A 19,144-nucleotide genomic window follows, 5' to 3' on the forward strand; every position below is an offset into this window, starting at 1 on the left:
GATGTACTATAGAATATTTTTTATTACTTCAGGATAAACTATAGTATGTATTATATTTATTTCTCTATATACAGTATTATATTTATTTAGAAATATACAGAGAAATATATATAAGAAAAGTAGAAATAATCTTACCTAATATAGCCCTGTTTTTGGATGTGAGTGATGTGATGCTGGTAGGGAAGGACACAGATAAAAACATTCCTGTCCTTAAGGAATCTGTACTTTGTTGAAACCTAGAACTTCTTATTTTTATAGCCCACTTAAAAATCAATTTAGATCAGATTTTAGATTTGTGGATTGCTTAAGAATGACCTTAGAGCATAGACTTTTTAACCTTCTTGGTCTCAAAACCTCTTTATATTAATAAACGTTTACTTAAAATAACAAATAGTGGTAGTTAACAGATATTTTAAGATGAAAAGTATCTTGAAAAAAACCCATGGTGAGATGGCTGTGTCTTATATATATGCAAACCTTGATAGGACACTTGGACATCTGCTTTTTAATTTCAGTCTGTTGCGATATTTTGTGCAGTGTAATCTCTGGAGAACTCCTGTACATTCATGAGACAAAATTAAGAAAGGTAAATAAGTTCCTAGTATTATTATAAAAGTAGTTTTAAACTTAGGACTTCTCCATAAAGATTCCTTAGACTGCACTTGGACAGCCTCTGTTTAAGCAAAATGAAATTAGATCATAATTCCCTTGATGTTACTCTTTTTGATATTCTTTGGGGCTATTTCTATTAAACTTGTAAATCACTGGTTTCATTTTGACATGCAGAAGAGATTAATAAAAGGCTCACTAGATCTTCTAGCAACTGAAGTGAATTTTACTCAAAGATACATTGTTTCTTAAATTATTTCCCCCCTTGAATTTATTATAGATATTTTTACATGGTGCTGCTATGAAAATTTTGAAAGAAAACGTAAATCTCATGTTTGAGAGAAAAGTTGTCCATTGATAGTACTAGGTAATATTTTCTGTGTATTTCTAATCACTTTTGAAGGATATGGTTGCTAGCATATAGGAACAGGTGAATTGTCTAGTTAACTTTATAAACAGAAGATTGTTCATACTTTAAATGATGAGTCCTTGGTAAATTAAATTTGGGGTCAAAATCAGATCAAGTTTTATAGAAAACTATAAATATGATTACTGGGTGGTCTTTTGAACAAGTGGTAAAAATCATTAAATGCTTTCTACTTAAAGAATGGAAAAATAATACAAGCCTTTCGCTGCCCTTCTGTGTCACTAAGGATGGTAATGCCAGTGACATGTGTATACAGAGAGTACCTTTATATTAGGGCCCCAGGAAAAGCTTTATTGGTGTGATATGCTTTTAAAAAGAGCATTATTATTCTGGGCCCAATGGGTTAGGACACAGCACTGCAAGCTAAGCACAGCCGCATCAGTGCGAGTTGGATCCCCGGCCTCGGAGGTGACCCACATGGCGCAGCAGACCTCTCCTCCTGACCTGCTTGCTACTTCCTTCGTCAATCTGCCTATTCTGCTGCCCACTCTGTCTCTGGTGAAGCCTCTCACGGCCGTTGTAGCTCTGGATTGTAGCCCAGTTCTGTATGCATAAATAAATACATCTTTAAAAAAGAGAGAGAGAGAGACTTATTTTGCCTGCTTCTAAATATCCAGATAAAAAGTCAAATTTGTGTGTTAGTAGAGTAGTCTTTTCTCCTTATTTAAGGAGCCATATTTTGGGGATGGATTGGAACCACAAAGGCATTTTATCTATGAAATTGAATGAGGATCCTTCATTTCATCATTTAGATAAAATTATAGTGAAAAATATTCTGGAATTTAGCAATAATGAGTTTGTACCCATTTTACAGTCTTTTACAAATGCCTTCTGGAGAGCCATGATAAGTACCATTGTTCTTTTTTTTTTCCTATTGAATGTTTACACAGCTACTGAGTTGGCTTTTAATCAGATTTCCAGCCTGCTGTTATGAAAGCAGTCACACAAGTGAACATGTACTCAGTTGTCTAGGATTTCACTGTCAACCTCTTCTCAAAGCGTGATAGAAAGAGAAATCAGTTTTCCCTAGCATATAATATTTAATTTCTTTATAAAATAATTAGCAAGTCTTAGCTGTCATCCAAATATTTCTGACAAAACTTGTAAGAATGAAATAAGGGAAATTGTCCATAATGGAATTCAACCTGATTGGGAAAAAAAAAAAAACATCGCATTCTGGATATACACAGATAGTTACAATGCTTGGTTCTTTCCTTTTTAAGAATGTTCTTTTAAAATGCATAGAAATCTTATGACTCATCAGCACTCCATTTAGAAAGGAAAGTTCAAATTAGTCTCTTGTTTATAGTTAAGAAACTTATTTGGAGTTTAGAGTATTTTGAATGACACATGGCTTGACTAGACTTCTGTGTATGTAGCACATAAGCAGGCAAGTGAGGATAACTTAGAAGCACTGATTAGTCTGTGGTCTTCATTCCCCTTGTAAGACTGCTGATTGATGGCCATGGCATGTTTGATATTAACTGTTGGCTAGCTGGCTTTTCTTAGTTATATGCCAGCTTTATTTATTATTGTAATCATATACTTTAATTAATTACTGCCAAGTAAATTGTTTTGCTGCAATGCATAAGATTTGATATATCAATCCAAGTTTTTCAGGTTGCTGAAAAAGTTTATGATATTAGATGTATGGAAGGATAACTAAAAGCCTTGGAAGGGCCTACAAACCTGTAAAAGCTTGGCATTCATTGCTTCACAGGTGTTTATAATTTTTCCCTTCACTTTACAATTTCTAATTAATTCTTTTAAGAGTCTACATTGGTGTAGGGTACACGAAGTTGGTCAGGCTTTTATGCTGTTGGGCTCTGAGTCTATCACCTGCCATCTTGATCCTGTTAATGTGGAGGGCTGGTGGGTGTGGGGCACACAGGCCTGGCTACGGACACCTGCGCGTGGGTGAGTGCGCACGTGCGAGTGTGCACACGAGCTTAGAGGTCAGGTGTATATCTAAGGGCGGGGTTACTGAGCTCGCTACAGCAAAATGGCTTCCAGAAGGTGAGCAGCAGTTACAGGAGGAAGAGACCATGAGAGAATACCAGAGAAAAGAGATATTGAGATTGTCAGGGGGCTCAAGTTGCTGTCTCCCGACTGGCTTGTTCCCCAGCGCACCCATTACAGGGTAAATGATGATTGCTTAGGCTTTTGCACTGCTGGCCTTTGTGTGTTGTGGCCTTGAATGCAGGAGGTGCTTGGGAGCGTGGGCTCAGGGTATGAATGCCTGACACCTGGAGTGCGTAAGTGGGCACACCTGAGCTGAGAGACTGAGTACATAAGGCTGCGGCGTCACAGAACGGAGTCGGGCAGAACAGCTACAGAGGAAGAGATGGCAGAGTACGCCAGAGAGAGCCCAAAGAGAGAGTAAAGGTTTGCTGGGGGCTGGCCTTGCAGGCCCCACAGCCCCCCACGTTGCTAGCCTGAGAGTTTGCCCCACAACAGCTGGTGTACAAAGAGCATCAGCAGAAGACCCTGAGGGATCCGTAGAGAGAACCTGCTGCTATAACACATTACAACCAAATGATGCCACAGGCTCCAAAATTCAAATCGCTAGACCTGCTGATGAACTTATCCAGCCTCAGATGGTTGCAGAAACAGTTGGCATGTGACTTTACGCAAGAGTCATGGTCATTGCCTTAACAGCAAGAGATTGGTAAGCACATTTGAAAGTATAAAGTTAAAAAGCTAATGTATGCAGCGCGTAACTTTTTGTGTTCCCCAATTAATGACTTGATTAGTTGACTTGTCTTAAGCTAGTTGAGTCACTAATATTTATTTTCAGTAAATATACCTTCTTCCTCAAACATTTTTCTTGAACTCTGACTTGAAAGTTGACTGAAGCACTTTTTAAAACTTTAACATGGATTTTATAGTCAAACTGAAGTATGTGATTTCATAGTATCACTTTGTATCAGTGTTATATTCGCACCATTTTCTTTGTAGAGCCTCACTGGTGCTGGCCAGAGAGTTAACTAACCTCTCCTGTCTCATCTGCTGCTCAGCAGTGTGTAGCAGTAGGGCGGTAGGTCTGCCTGTTTGGCTCCTCTTGCCTCTGGTGAATTCTCTCACTCACTCGCTTCACCTCTGGCCTACACTTCAGTTCTTGCATGCATAAATAAATAGAGGACTTTTTAACTTCCTAGGTTTTAGGATTTTTACACTCCTTTCTAGCTGTGTTTGCACACACCACTTAACTTTTTAAGAACAAATTATAGTGGCTTCCTTTTAATTCTCTTATAAGAAGTCAGCTGATTTCTTCTAAGGCCATATGATGATTTTTTTTGAGCCAATATGATGGTTTCATACAGAGTTTCAGAACATTTTCTAGTGAATATTAGCCTAAAATGTTGAACACTTCAATTATAGCTTACTTGGAAAATTAAAAGACTGTTTTCTGTTTACTTGTTATCTTGGGGAGCTGAAAATATTGTTTAGGAATTAGTAGCAACAGGACTGCACTTGAATCTTCGGAGGCACTGTGCCCAGAGAAGCCCCAAAGCTGTTTTGCTGGCTGCCTATTCTGGATCACTAACTAACCAGCTGCAGAACACATTGATCTGGTCATAATTGCTTTCATCCTGGAGCAGAGCAAGTTAACACAATTTAAATCAAGAGCCACATTAGAAAACTCTGACCTCAGGATAACCTCTCATTTCCTACCTTTGAAAGACGGAACAATTCCAGTCACTTTTAACTTTCAACCACAAAATCGCATGGGAACATATAGCCACATCTAGAGATCATGACTTCTTGACTATATCTTGTACAGGTGGATTTAGAATAGGACCTTTATAATTTTTCTTTGGAGTAAAAGAAATAAGTCCTATTAGCTTAGTGTTCTCTGTTGAATAGAGAAATAATTCTGCTCTTCTCTTCTCATTTTCCCCCTGAAATCTTCTAGAAATTTTCTTATAGGTGAAATGGTCCTGGTAATACATTTATAAACTCACCTTTTTTTTTTCTGACAGATCATATCAGTGACAACTCTCTTGTTCATGTTAGATAGCAGGCCAGTTCCTTAGTATATACATTTTTAAGTCGTTGCTTTTATTTACCATTTGTGAATATCCAGTATGACTAGTTATTCCTAGTAGTGCAAAGTTAATATATGTATCTATTTGAATTAAAGGTTTTAGCCTTAGCCAAATAACTCAAACAAACATGAGTTACTATTAACTGATTTTTTTTGGGGGGGGGGTGTGGGGGAGGGATATAAATGAGATTATAATTCCACTGATTTTTTAGAAATAACTTTGCCTTTTTTCTGTTTATCTTGCAATACACTACATATAACATCAGAAATAATAAGTACAGTGTTAGGTAGTGGCGCCAGTTTACTGTACTTAGAACTAAGGTACTTTTTCATAGGGAGATTTATTTCCCCCTTTTGTAAATCATACTTTCAGTAAAAGTAATGACAAAGATGAAAGAATATCTATGTTCATTTAAAAATACTGTCTAGGAAGGCCAGACAGGAGTGAAGGTTGATGAAAGCTTTTGTCCTTCCCTTTGTCTGAAATTTCTCCTCAGTATTGCAGTTTGACAAGAAATAGCCGAAAAAATTTTCCTGTTTGTGAAATTGAGTCTAATTTTGTCTTTTTAATTCTACCCAAGGAAGAGTGTTTACTAGTCTCCTGCAGAGGTGCTATTTATAGTATATTCTGCTTTGTTTAAACCTAGATTTAAAAAATATAAAAAAAATCAGATAAGATGTCTGCATCAGAAAATCATCTGTTAAGCAAGTTTTGGATAATTGAAATTTGTTGACTTCAAGGTAATTTGATACTGCTAACATTGTTTTTAAGGTGTGAGTTTTCTTTTGAAAGATTATCAGAAATGCTTTGACTTATTTTACTCAATAATATCTAATTCCACAAAAATTAAAAGGCCAGATACATCCAACAAATTGATAAAAGAATTATCTTATTTGTAGCTATTAATACATAGCTCATCTTTGAGGAGAAAAACAATTTTTATTTAGTGTGGAATGATATATTTGATGATAATTTTAAAACTAGTTTTATGGGTAAGCCTATAAACATTTTAATATGTAGACATTCAGAGGGTTGTTTAGTTGAAAAAATTGTAGGTTTGGTGTCTAAAAAAAGACTTAATTGTAAAGTGATGCTTTGCAAGTTCAGCACCTTCCTTGTATACCCTGATCCACATCACATTTGTGAGGAGTCCTGGAACATTCTAGAATAGCTTATCTATAGATGGAACTGAAGATATTCCCAGCTCTCTCCCTAAAAGGAAGCACTGTTTTCATGATCTTAATTTTTTAAAGCAGTTTTTGAAGTTCACTTATAAACATAGAGGAATATATTTTCATTTCCCCATTTTTAAGGACTAACTTTGAAGACCAGGCACATAGAAGTGATTTTCTGTACTTACTGTCTGTTTTGATAGTGTTCACTAAGCAAAAGTTGTTGCAAAGGTTGCTGTTAAAGGACCGAAAGAAAACAAGCCAAAAAGAAATAAAACTTAATAAGAGAAATAAAAAATCAAACACAACCAGATGATTTAGCATATATATAGTTGGAGCCCTTGATTGCTAGGGTCTGTATGTTATGTCCACCCCTATTTCATGGGTTGAAGTCCTATTAAGTAGAGCTTTTGATGCTTAGGTCATGAAGATATAACCCTCATGTATGGAATCACACCTCGGCCCCCGACCCAGAAAGCTCCTTGGCACCATCCACCATGTGAGCATATGAAAAATCTGTAACCAGAAGTTCTTACCTGATCATGCTGGCACCTGATCTCTGACTTCCAGTCTTTAGAATTGTGCAAACTTTGTTTATCATAAGCTGCCTAGTCTGGGGTAATATATTAAAGCAGGCCTAAAAGATGATGGTACAATGAATAGGGAAAAGGGGCACATAAACAATATTTGAAGAATAATGACTGCTTTTTAAAACTGTTAAGATATTAATTATAGTCCAGGAAGCTCACTGAGCCCAAAATAGAATAAATAACAAAAAAATCACACAACCTACTATCTCTGAAATTTTTCATTGCATCATTAAGTTAGCTTCTTACGTAGGTAGGTCTAAAAAAAAAAAAAACTTATTAGTAGCCCTTAGTACAGATATTGCTGTATTTTTTCAGCACACAATTTGGGGTTATAGTGCTAACAGTCACATATAAAGAGAAAAACCTTAGTAGTGGGGGAAAAGATTTACAGAAAACAATATGAATTTGAAATTCAACTTTTTTTTTTTTAAAGACTTATTCATACAGAACTGGGGGACAGGCCAGAGGTGCAGGGGCAGTGAGCAGATTCACCAGAGACAGAGTGGGGAACAGAAAAGGCAGATCAACGAAGTACACTGCTGAGGGGAGCAGCGGGTTGGTCAGGAGAGGTCTGCTGTGCCATGTGGTCACCTCCGGGGCAGGCGGAAGCCGCTTTTAGCCTCTTAGTGCTGTGCTCTAACCCGCTGCGCCACCAGGGAGGGCCCTGAAATTCAACTTTTTAACGGATTATGGAATATAAAACTGCCAACAAGTAAGTCTGTACTAAATACAGTGAAAATATTTTTCAGAAGTCAAAATGAATAAAAATATTATATAACAAGAACTGAGAGAAGTCAGCAGCACATCTGTGCTATAATCAATACTAATTTCTTCAGAGTAAAAATTCTCAGATGAAAGCATGACAGAATGAAGAGCATTGGAAAGATTAAATACAGTGGGTAAGATTATAGTCCAATTATAAACCTTTAGTCCAATGTAATAGTGTTATGTTGAAAAACAAGGTAACATGCAGAAGTAATTATAAGATAGCAAAAACAGGAGGTAAATAGAGTAAAGCTGTAAGAATTGCTCATGGGCAGGTATATAAAATGCTAGTTTAGGATAGAAAATAAAGATGTATTTTTGTATCTCAACAGTAACTACTGAAAATGACACAAAAAGATAAATGTATAGAATGCAGGAAATAGAATAATAAAAATTTGATGCAAAGTGAGGAAAGAATGAACAAGGAGACAAATGGAAATCAAACAGAAAAAATGATAGATTTGCATGCAGTGATATCACTAATTAAATGCAATTTGACTAAATGGTTCCACTAAAAGTCATCAGGTTGAATAAGGAAAATAAGTAAAACCCAACTGTATGCTGCTAACAAACTATACACAGAGTGGTTCATAGTGAAAAGATAGACAACACTATTTATACCATGCAGATGTTAACCAGGAGAAGACTCTATGTAACTATACTGGCAAGACACAATGGTTTTAATCTTAGAAATATTCCTGGAGAATAAAAAGGATAATATTAAAAGGGTCCTCAGTAGCAAGATGTAACAGTTCTAATTTGTATCTACCTAATTACATAACTTCAAAATACATAAAGCAAAAATTGACTTAAAGGAGACCTAGCCTATAATTATAGATTAATAGACTTCTCACAGGTCTGACAGACTAAGCAGATAGAAGTCAGTAAAAAAGTGAACATTGGCATAGAAAACCCTGATGCCCCATCAAAAAGTTAGTATAAACAATAAATGAATGTGGCAAAGTGGCAGGATTGCAACATCAATATACAAAGATTCATAGCCTTTTTATACAAATAGGGACAAAGGTAGCAAAAGAAATTAAGAAAATGATTAGCATTTACAGTAGCTCCAGAAAAAAATTAAATGCCTTGAAATCACCCTACCAAAGGAGGTAAAGGACCTACACAACAAAGGCAAAGTACAAGATGTTATTAAAGTCTTACATAGCAGCAACATGAAGAGATGGATGGCCTAGGCTCATGGATGAGCTAGAATCAGTATAATCAAAATGACTATCCTGACTAAAATGATAGACAAATTTAACACAGTCCCTATCAAAATTCCACAATAATTTTCAAATTGAACAAAAAATACTGAAATTTATGTGAAAACACAAAAGGCCTTGAATTCCAAGAGCAAACTTGGGAAAAGGAGAGAAATGGAAGTGTCATTATTATACCCAGGTTCAAACTCTGTTACAAAGCAGCAGGATAAGTTACTCACACAAAAATAGGAGGGTCAGTGGAACAGAAGACAAAGCTCAGAAATAAATCCATATGCATTCAGGCACTTAATCTGTGGTTTAAAGCAGGTACCCCAATAAAATGGGGGAAAGTTTCAATGGTGCTGGGAAAATTGGAAAGTCGCACAAAAAAGAATGAAAATGGATTGTTCATGAACAACACACACACACACACAAATTCCAAAGGCCTTCTTTCTATTCCTACTTTGTTTCTTTTGTAGTGGAGGAGCTGTTGATCACTGTGGATAATTGGAATATGTTAGTCTGTTAACATTTAGACTATATCTGTACTGAATTTTTAGGGAGAAATGATTTCCTTGGAATTTCTTTTTTACTTGCTTAGGGGTTGTAGTTTGTTTTTTTTTATCTTTTGGAATTTGAGAGGGATTTTCTTAGCATTTGAACTTTTCTTTTTCTGTTTTGTGTTTTTCTGTTAAATCTTTTGAAAATCCATTCTATTGCATCTTTCTAATCTTAAATTTTTTTGTCTCCAAAAGCCAAAACATTGTGAAAATAGTTTATATGATCTGCTTCTCCTCTTTCTGTAAGTATGCTAGGAATTCCTGCATATCTAAAATTAGGCATGGCCATGTGACTTGACATAGCCAATTAAGTGTGAGTAAAAGTAATTGTGATTTTCTTAATTCCTTTAGGAATTAGTCTCTGCTTTGCCTTCATCCTGTGGTGACTGCTACTACACTCCAGGTACTTGAAGACTTGGCACAGAGACCCAGCCATTTCACAGTGGCTACATAGATAAAAGAATGAACTGTTAGTTATTTTGTTGGTTTTTGTTACTGTAGTATAACCTAGCAGTCTTGACTTGTATAATTAGTGTTAATAAGAATTTTTTGTAGAGACATTTATTGAATGCTGCACATCAGGTAAAGATAGTTGATTTCTCAGGATATATGTGTCTTTTGAAGTTGGTCCTAAGTGGTGGTAATAATCAATAAATAGTCAATCAGTGTAAGTTATGAGGAGAATCTGCTGGACCAATTAGTTTGGTGGCTTTTTTGGGGGGTAGAGTGACATTGACGGTCTTAGATAATGTTTGTGCGCTAGGGACAGCAGGTCAAGCCAAGAATGAAGTGATATTTTCCAGAGAGAACAGATTTCATATCTGATAGCATTAATTTTGTTTCAGGGGAAAAATTAAATTTTCTGACCAAAGTTAGTGTTGGAAACTCATTGAGTAAGTGGCAGGATTAGGAAAACAGAAGGCCCTGTATCCTTTTTTAAAAAGATTTATTATTTAGAAATTTTAAATCTACTCCTAATCTTTAATTATATCTCTTTTATACTTACTATGTTTTCCCCGTGACATATATATATATATATATATGTCCCCATGACATATTGTTAGCCACAATTCTTTTTTTTTTAATACTTTTTTTTTTTTTTTAAAGATTTTTTTTATTTATTTATTCATACAGAACTGGGGTACAGGCCAGAGGCTCAGGGGCGGTGAGAAGCCCCACCAGAGACAGAGTGGGGAACAGAACAGGCTGACTGATGAAGTACACTGCTGAGGGGAGCAGTGGGCTGGCCAGGAGAGGTCTGCCACACCATGTGGCCACCTCCAGAGCAGGCGGGAATCGAACTCATGCGGAATCGGCTTTAGATTCTCAGTGCTGTGCTCCAACCCGCCGCGCCACCAGGGAGGGCCGATTAGCCACAATTCTTAACTCATGACAAGTTGTCCTCACAGTTCTGTGTGTGATCTGCTTATCTGGTATGTGTGTATTTTGCATCAATAAAATAGTATCTGTGACTGACATCTAAACATAATCAGAGACCTATCTTCCTATGTTTTCCCTGCCTCCTCCTAAATGGTATCATCCTGAACTTTGTATCTAGTAGCTTGTATTATATAAGTTATATAATATGTATTTTTATTGTCTTATATAAATAATATGTATGTTTAAACATATCAGTATTCTTTGTTGCATAAGGTTTAGTTCTTTCATTTTTACCACTATATTTACCCCCCATTCTGCAAATTTAGCATACTTTATCCATTTTCTTATATGTAAACTTTTCACTTGTTTCCAGCATTATGTTACAGGTAGCTATGTTGCTGCTAATATTTGTTCAGTTCTTTTGGGTAACATGTTACCTACCTAGGATAAGAATTGCAGTATCATGTTTAACTTTATAAACTAGTATCTAACTAGTTTCCATTGTTATAATCTGTTCATCCCCCCCCCCAACTTCTCTATTAATATTTGAATGAAGACTATGAAGGCTTGTTGAAGTGGTTTAGACAAAAAATTGTCTTGGTTTTACAAAAACCTAACAGAGATGGACATGGAATTGAGAAATGTGAGGGATATAAAAGCAATCTGATTTGATTCAATTATATATAGTAGTTGAGGGAGTGAAAATGAGTAAGGATGACTGAGTTTCTGGCCCATGTAATCAGGTCTGTAAATGCTTTTTCTAAGCTTGCAGTTGAAAAAGCATTTTCACCCGATTACACTGGCCAGAAACTCAGTCATTTCAAGTTTGTTTTTCTTTTATTAGTTTCTGTGCCATAATTTTTCTAATCTTAAAAATAAAATGTTACCCATGGTAGTTGGTAGGATGCTATTTTTTTTCTGTATTGATGCTTGAGAAATATTTTATGGAAATTACTTTACCTTTCTCAAGAGGAATTGAAACTACTGAAGAGATTATTCTTTACTAAATAAACTGAATTACTCTAGATAGAAAATAGTTCATTTGTAAACAAAATCATAAATGTTCAGTACTTCCTTCACTGTTAAAAATATTAGTTTCGGCCCTCCCTGGTGGCGCAGCCGGTTAAAGCACTGCACTGAGAAACTAAAGCCACCTCAGCATGAGTTCGATTCCCGCCCCGCCCCGGAGGCGACCACATGGTGAGGCAGACCTCTCCTGACCTGCCCGCCCTCAGCAGTGTTACTTCGTCGATCTGCCTGTTCTGCTCTCCACTCTGTCTCTGGTGAATCCTCTCACCCTCCGCATCTCTGGCCTGTACCCCAGTTCTGTACGAATAAATAAATCTTAAAAATATATATATATATATATATATATATTAGTTTCTCAGGGGCTATAATGTGAGACCCATTTTAAGAAATGGGGTACATAGAGGTAAACTCATGATTAGGAGCTCTCATCATGAGAATCTAAATTGCTGCTTTTGGTTTTGAATTGTAGAGGAGCTAGCAGTTTTTTTAGAGTACTAATTTTTCACTAGCCACCAAAGATAATGATTGACTTTTCAAGTGTAAGAGATAATTGACAAAGCAAGCAAATCTTTTAAAAATAGCTTTCACAAATCCCTGGTTTTGCAATTTAATTTAACTTTTATTTTTTAACCAGAGAAATTGGTAAAAATTCCTTTAGCTGAAGTAACTTAGAATTTTATCTGCTTACCATGGAATAGGTAAAAACGAATGAAATCTTAACATATTTTAGATATCATTGTGTTTTCCAAATTTTTACTGCTTTTTCAATGGACCTTTTCCTTGTATGTAGCCATTTGCATATCAAAATGAGGCACTACCTCAAGTGATTACAATTGCCCTCTTGGTTCTGCTTTGAGTAAGACCATTATCAAAAGACTCATGACATTTCTAATAGATGACTTTCTGAATTCACTGCAACTGAACAGCTGTTCCAAACAAATGCCTTTCTGTTGGGGTTTATCATCTGCAAATCAACTGAGGATTATTCATGACGAAAATATCTTCACTGATTTTAAAACAGATTTTAACCATAGTTTGAATTTTAACTTTTTGCCGAACAGTGTATGCAAAAATACAGGCTTAAGGAAAATTAAACAGGTAATTTTAAGATAAATTAAAATAACTTGGGTGGAAAATACTATCTTCTGGAGGCCAGAAGGAATTGGGGGATTATTTTTAATCAGTGCATTTATTGAGATATACAACATTAATAAGCCAGTAAGAGACTTCTCAGAAATTGGGTTTTTTGTTTTGTTTTGTTTTGTATTTTTTAAGTTGCTATTGAATTCAGAGATAATTAGTAGGGATATTATATCATATACTTGTAGGAGTTCCAATATGGTAAATTATGTTTTGATCTTTGCAGTTGATCAATCAACAATGAAAATGACTGAATATTTAGACCTGACTTGTCTAAGTCACTTCACTAATTTGAACTTCTTCAAACTCTACTTCTATAACATTAAAAGGAATTGCTTAGTACACATGATCTCCAATATTCCTTCTTCATTTGTCACAATTTGTGTCTATCCACTCTTTCTGCAACTACTTTGATGACTTTACCTTTATTCATTTACTAATTGTAGGCATCTCTCACATTTTACTTCTTGTAACAATTGTTCAATTCTTAAATCTCACCCTGGAGGTGTACATATCATTCTTAATATTCAGTGTGATAAACAGCACAAAGCATTTGTGTCATATATTAAGATGATCTGTAGCCTATATTCATTTTTAAAAATGGACTTCCATGACATATTTTTTTTAAAGATTTATTTATTTATGCATACAGAATTGGGGTACAGGCCAGAGATGCAGAGGGTGAGAGGATTCACCAGAGACAGAGCGGGGAGCAGAACAGGCAGATCGACGAAGTACACTGCTGAGGGGAGCAGCGGGCGGGTCAGGAGAGGTCTGCCACGCCTTGTGGATCTCCTCCGGGGCAGGCGAGAATCAAGCTCATGAGGAACTGGTTTCAGCTTCTTTGTGCAGTGCTTTAACCCGCTGCGCCACCAGGGAGGGCCCTCCATGACATATTTTATGGGGGGAGATGCTGAGATACTTGATCAGGATCAGAAAGCAGCCTACTTTGGGTCAAAACTGTTAGACTTTTAGTATGTTTAGTTCACCACTGGCATCAAATGTTTTGGCTGTGGAATCAGGAATTTCCCCTCTTAAGGGTTTGAGTTCTGAGTACCTGTGAGACTCAAAAATCTTTCCATGCTTTGCAGCCACGCCAGCAGTAAAATGCTTGTTTCATAGCCCTGTTGCTGGGATTTTGAGCAACTGGGATGTTTTCTTTTCTCCTTAACCCTACCCTGGCTTTCCCTGCCTCTGGAGCAAGCCTTCACCTTCTGCCCTGACACCTTCATAGAATGGGCCTGGCATTATTCTTGGTGAAGGCTCTGTGCCCTTAGGGACAAGGATTTTTTTTTTTTTTTTTTAACTCTCATGCCCAGTTCTAAGCATGTTGCTGCCCAGTCTTACCCACGTGTAGCTGCAGTGCTTGGAGAGGTTCTTGGGAAGGTGCAGATTCACTTTTTAAATGAGGCTGCTCAAGATTTTAATGCCTTCCCAGCCCCCATGCACCCTTTAAAAAGTGGTGTGACCCCAGCATGTTTTCATCCCTGAGAAGATCTTGTTTCCTTTAGGATTAGGTTCAGTTATGTTACTTTGCATTTCAACTCTTTGCACATAACAAAGTTACAGTTTTATAATCTGGCTTTTTCTTATTTTTGAGGTGGGACTAGCAATAGCCTTGTAGTTCATACATCTAACTGTAAACCATACATAGCCCTCGTACTTTGTTATATTCAAAATAGTTGCGACAGGCTCACTGTTTAATTTTGTCAGTGCTTTTAGTAAAACTCTATTAAAATGAGGTATTAACCATACTTAATAACTTGATGAAAATGGATATTAATGCTTGCTAACAAATTGTTAATTGTTTTATTTTGGTAGAATATAGATAACAAGTTTAACATTATAACATGCTTAAGCCTATAATTTAGTTGTCATTAAATATATATGTATAGTTATTTCCAGAAAAAAAAATTTAAAGATTTATCTGTGCTTACAGAACTGGGGTACAGGCCAGGGTGCAGGGGCAGTGAGAGGATTCACCAGAGACAGAGTGGGGAGCAGAACAGGCAGATCAACGACGTATACTGCTGAGGGGAGCAGCAGGTGGGTCACCTCCAGGGCTGGCAGGGATCAAACTCGTGCAGAAGTAGCTTTAGCTTCTTAGTGCTGTGCTTTAACCTACTGCATCACCAGGGAGGGCCCAGAAATTTTTTTATCATCCCAAATACTCTACCCATTTGACAATAACTCTTCATTTTGCTTTCTCCTATCCTCAGGAAACCTCTTTTTCTGCCTCTTTGAATTTTATATGGGTAGACTTGCACAGTATACGTCCTTATGTGTTGCATTCCTTTCACTTAGCATGGTGTTTTTAAGGTTAATCCATATTCTAGCATGTTTCAGAACTTCATTTTTATGGCAAAATAGTATTCCACGGTATATACAGTTTTGTTTATCCACTTGTCTATTGATGGATTTGTACATTGTTTTCACATGTGTGTGTTATGATTAATGCTGCTATTAACAATTGTGTACAAATATCTGAGTTCCTGTTTTCAGTGATTTCTTTTTGGGGGGTATGTTTCTAGGAGTCTAAGTTATTGGGTGATATGGTTATTTTATGTTGAACTTTTAAAGGAAACTCCAAATACTTTTCCACATATTAAAATTCCCACCAGCAGTACCCTGTGTTCAATATCGCCACTTCCTCATCAACACTTGAGATTTCTTTTTTCCTTAATAATAACCATGTGGTAGGTGTGACTTAGTATCTTATAATGGTTTTGATGCATTCTTTAATGAGTAACGAACAACTTTTCATGCACGTATTAGCCATTTGTGTGGTTTTGTGTGTGTTTTTAGTGTTATAGGAGTACTTTGTACATTTGGTTATCAAATGCTTATCACGTATATAACTTGCAAATATTTTCTCTAATTCTGTGGCTTGGCTTTTTCCTCTCCCTATTGTGCCTAGATTCACAAAGGTTTTAAATTTTAGTGATTTCAAGTTTGTCTGTTTCCTGGGTTTTCTATGTCATATTAAGATATCTTGGCCCAATCCAGCATCATTATTATTTCCTTCATGTTTTCTTTTAAAGGTCTTAGCACTTTTGCCTTTTTTAGGCCTTTGGCCTGTTTTGAATTAATATGGCACAGGTTAAGGGTTCCAACTTCATTCTTTTCATATGAATATATCTAGATTGTGCAGTACCATTTGTTAAGAAAAATCAAACCATGTTTTTCTTCCCATATTCTTGACACCCTTGTCAAAAATGAGTTAGTGAGTTATTAGCTGTTCCATTTGCTGTCTATCCTTATGTAAGTACCACAGTGTTTTAATTACCATAGCTCTGTAGTAAGTTTTGAAATCAAGAAGTGACAGCTCTCCAACTTTGTCATTCTGTTTTAAGATTGTTTGGGCTACTAAGGCCCCTTGTAATTCTGTATAAATTTTAGGATGTGTTTTTCTATTTCTGTTAAAAAATGGCATTATGATAAGGATTGAGTTGTCTCTATAAATCACTTTGGGTGATTTTGTTCATTTTAATATTTCAATACATGTATTACTTTGCATTTATTAGATACTTTTTAATGTCTTTCACCAACATTTTATAGTTTTCACCTGCAAAGCTGTGCTTCCTTAAAGTTATTTCCAAGTATTTTATTTTTTTTTGTTACTGTTAATTTTCATTCTCTGTGTTCATTGCAAATATATAAATATACAGTTGATTTTTTGTTTTGTAGTTTGTAACTTTGCTGATTACTAGCTCATTTTTACTTAGAATCTTTTTGTGTATAAGAGCATTCATTTGTGAAGACATAGTTTCACCTCTCATTTTCAAATTATGGCACCTTTTATATCTTTTTTTCTTGCCTAATTGCTTTGACTGGAACATTCAGAAATATATTGAATAGAAGTTGTAAAAGTGGGTGGACGGACATCCTTGTCTTTTTCCTAACCTTAGTGGAGAAGTTTTCAGCCTTTGGTCATTGAATATTATGTTAGCTGTAGATTTTTCATATATGGCCTTAATCATGTTGAGAAAGTTCTCTTGTTTCCCTACTTTACTGAGTGCTTTTTTTAAAGATTTATTTATTCATACAGAACTGGGGTACAATCCAGAGATGCGGAGGGTGAGAGGATTCACCAGAGACGGTGGGGAGTAGAACAGGCAGATTGAGGAAGTACACTGCTGAGGGGAGCAGCGGGCAGGTCAGGAGATGTCTGCCACGCCATGTGGTCACCTCTGGGGCAGGCGGGGATCGAACTCATGCGGAAGTGGTTTTAGCTTCTTAGTGCTGTGCTTTAACCCGCTGAACTACCAGGGAGGGTCACTGAGTGTTTTTTTTTAATCATGAAAGGATGTTGGATATTGTTAACTTCTTTTTCTGCATCATTGGGGATGTACATATGTGTTTTTTTTTTCCTTCTGTTTAAGATAGTGTTACTTTTTTTTTTAAATGTTGACCCACCCATGTTTAATCCTTTTAGTATGGTGGTGAATTTGATTTGTTAGTACTTTGTTAAGAATTCAATATCCATAGTCAAAGGATATTTGCCTATTTTTTTTTTCTTTGTCTCATACTATTAGTATGAATTAAATATCAGGGTATTGTTGGCATCAACAAAGTGATCCCTCTTCAATTTTTGGGAATTAATTTGAAAAGGAGTCTTACATATTTGGTGGAATTATCAGTCGAGACTTCTGGTCCTGAGCTTTTTTTGTTGTTGTTGTTGGGGTATGTTTTGATTACTGATTCAAGCTACTTGAAAGTACACGTTAGTTGATTTTTCTTTTTTTTAGTGTACATTCTGATTCCCTTTTTTTCCTTTTCTATAATATTTTTTAGTTACTTGAGAATTAAAATTAATATCTTAAACTTTGTTAAGTGTAGTCTGAAAAAACACTAATTTAATGCAATGGTATATATATTTAACTGCATCTTTCGCCTTCTTTATATCTTGTTCTCATAGATTACCTGTGATATTTTCTATATTGGATGGCCATCAGCATAGACTTACCTTTTTTAAAAGAAATCTGTGTGTGCATATGCTCTTTAAGTCATATAGAAAAGGCTGAAAATATTTACCACCCAAAAGTACAAAAATACTATCTCTTACCTACGTAAGGTACTTAACCTTTACGAGTGTCTTTTATTTATTCTGATGACTTCACATTGCTATCTAGAATCCTTTTATTTCAGTCTGAAGCTCTCCCTTTAGCATTTCTTCTAGGTCAGGCCTACAAGTAATGATACTTCTCAACTTTTGTTTATTGGGAAATGTCTTAATTTCTTCTTCTTGAAGGATCATTTTATTGGATGTAGACTTCTTGATTGACACATATATTTTCTATACTGTTTTTCCTGACCTTCACAGTAACTGAGAAACCGTAGCCATCAGTCTTATTGATGTTCTGTTGTATATGCCAAGTTCTTTTTCTTGCTGCTTTCAGTATTGTTTCTTTTGATACTGAATATGTATATCAGCTTAGAAATAATCTGATTTTATACTTCATGGGACTTGTTGAGGTTCTTGGATGTGTATGTTCACTTTTTAAAATAATATTTCAGGTTTCTTGCTATTATTTCTTCTTATGTATTGTTGCCCTCCTTCTCTTCTGAGGATCCTGTGATGTTGTGTCAATACCTTAATGGATCCTATATGTTCCTTTTTCCTCTTTTCCCCTGTCAGAATACATAATTTTACTTTATTCAGGTTTACTGATCCTTTTGTTCTTCCTACTTAAATCACCTTTTAAAACCTTGTGGTGAATATTTCATTTCAGTGCTGTTCTTTTTAACTCTAGCATTTCTATTTGGCTCCTTTTTATAATTACTGCATCTTTGTTGATATTCTCATTTATTTCATGCTTTCTTTATGGTTGGTTTTCTTTAGCCCTTTGGGCATATTTAGGGTAGTTGAGTTAACATACCAATTCCAACTTATGAACTTCTTCAGGTAGTTTTCTGAACCTGTGAAATGGTTATTTCAGATTAGGCAATGCCTTCTTTTCTGTGTGCTTTAAATTTTTGTTGTGACCTGGATATTGTGAATGTTACAAAGTAACAATAGTGGAAACCAGATTCTCCCACCCTTCAGGTTTTTCGTGGTTTTTGAAGGCCACTGTCACCTATTTGTGATTTTTTCCCAAACTATTTTTACAAATTTGTATTTGCAAAAACATAAACTTGAAGGCATTGTAGAGCTTCTCAGTCAATTACAAGCGGTATGATTTGCGGGGAGAACAAGTTTCAGAAGAAAATGGAGATAA

This window comes from Condylura cristata, unplaced genomic scaffold (genome assembly GCF_000260355.1).
Source record: "Condylura cristata isolate star-nosed mole 26May11 unplaced genomic scaffold, ConCri1.0 scaffold00004, whole genome shotgun sequence".
Classification (NCBI taxonomy): domain Eukaryota; kingdom Metazoa; phylum Chordata; class Mammalia; order Eulipotyphla; family Talpidae; genus Condylura; species Condylura cristata.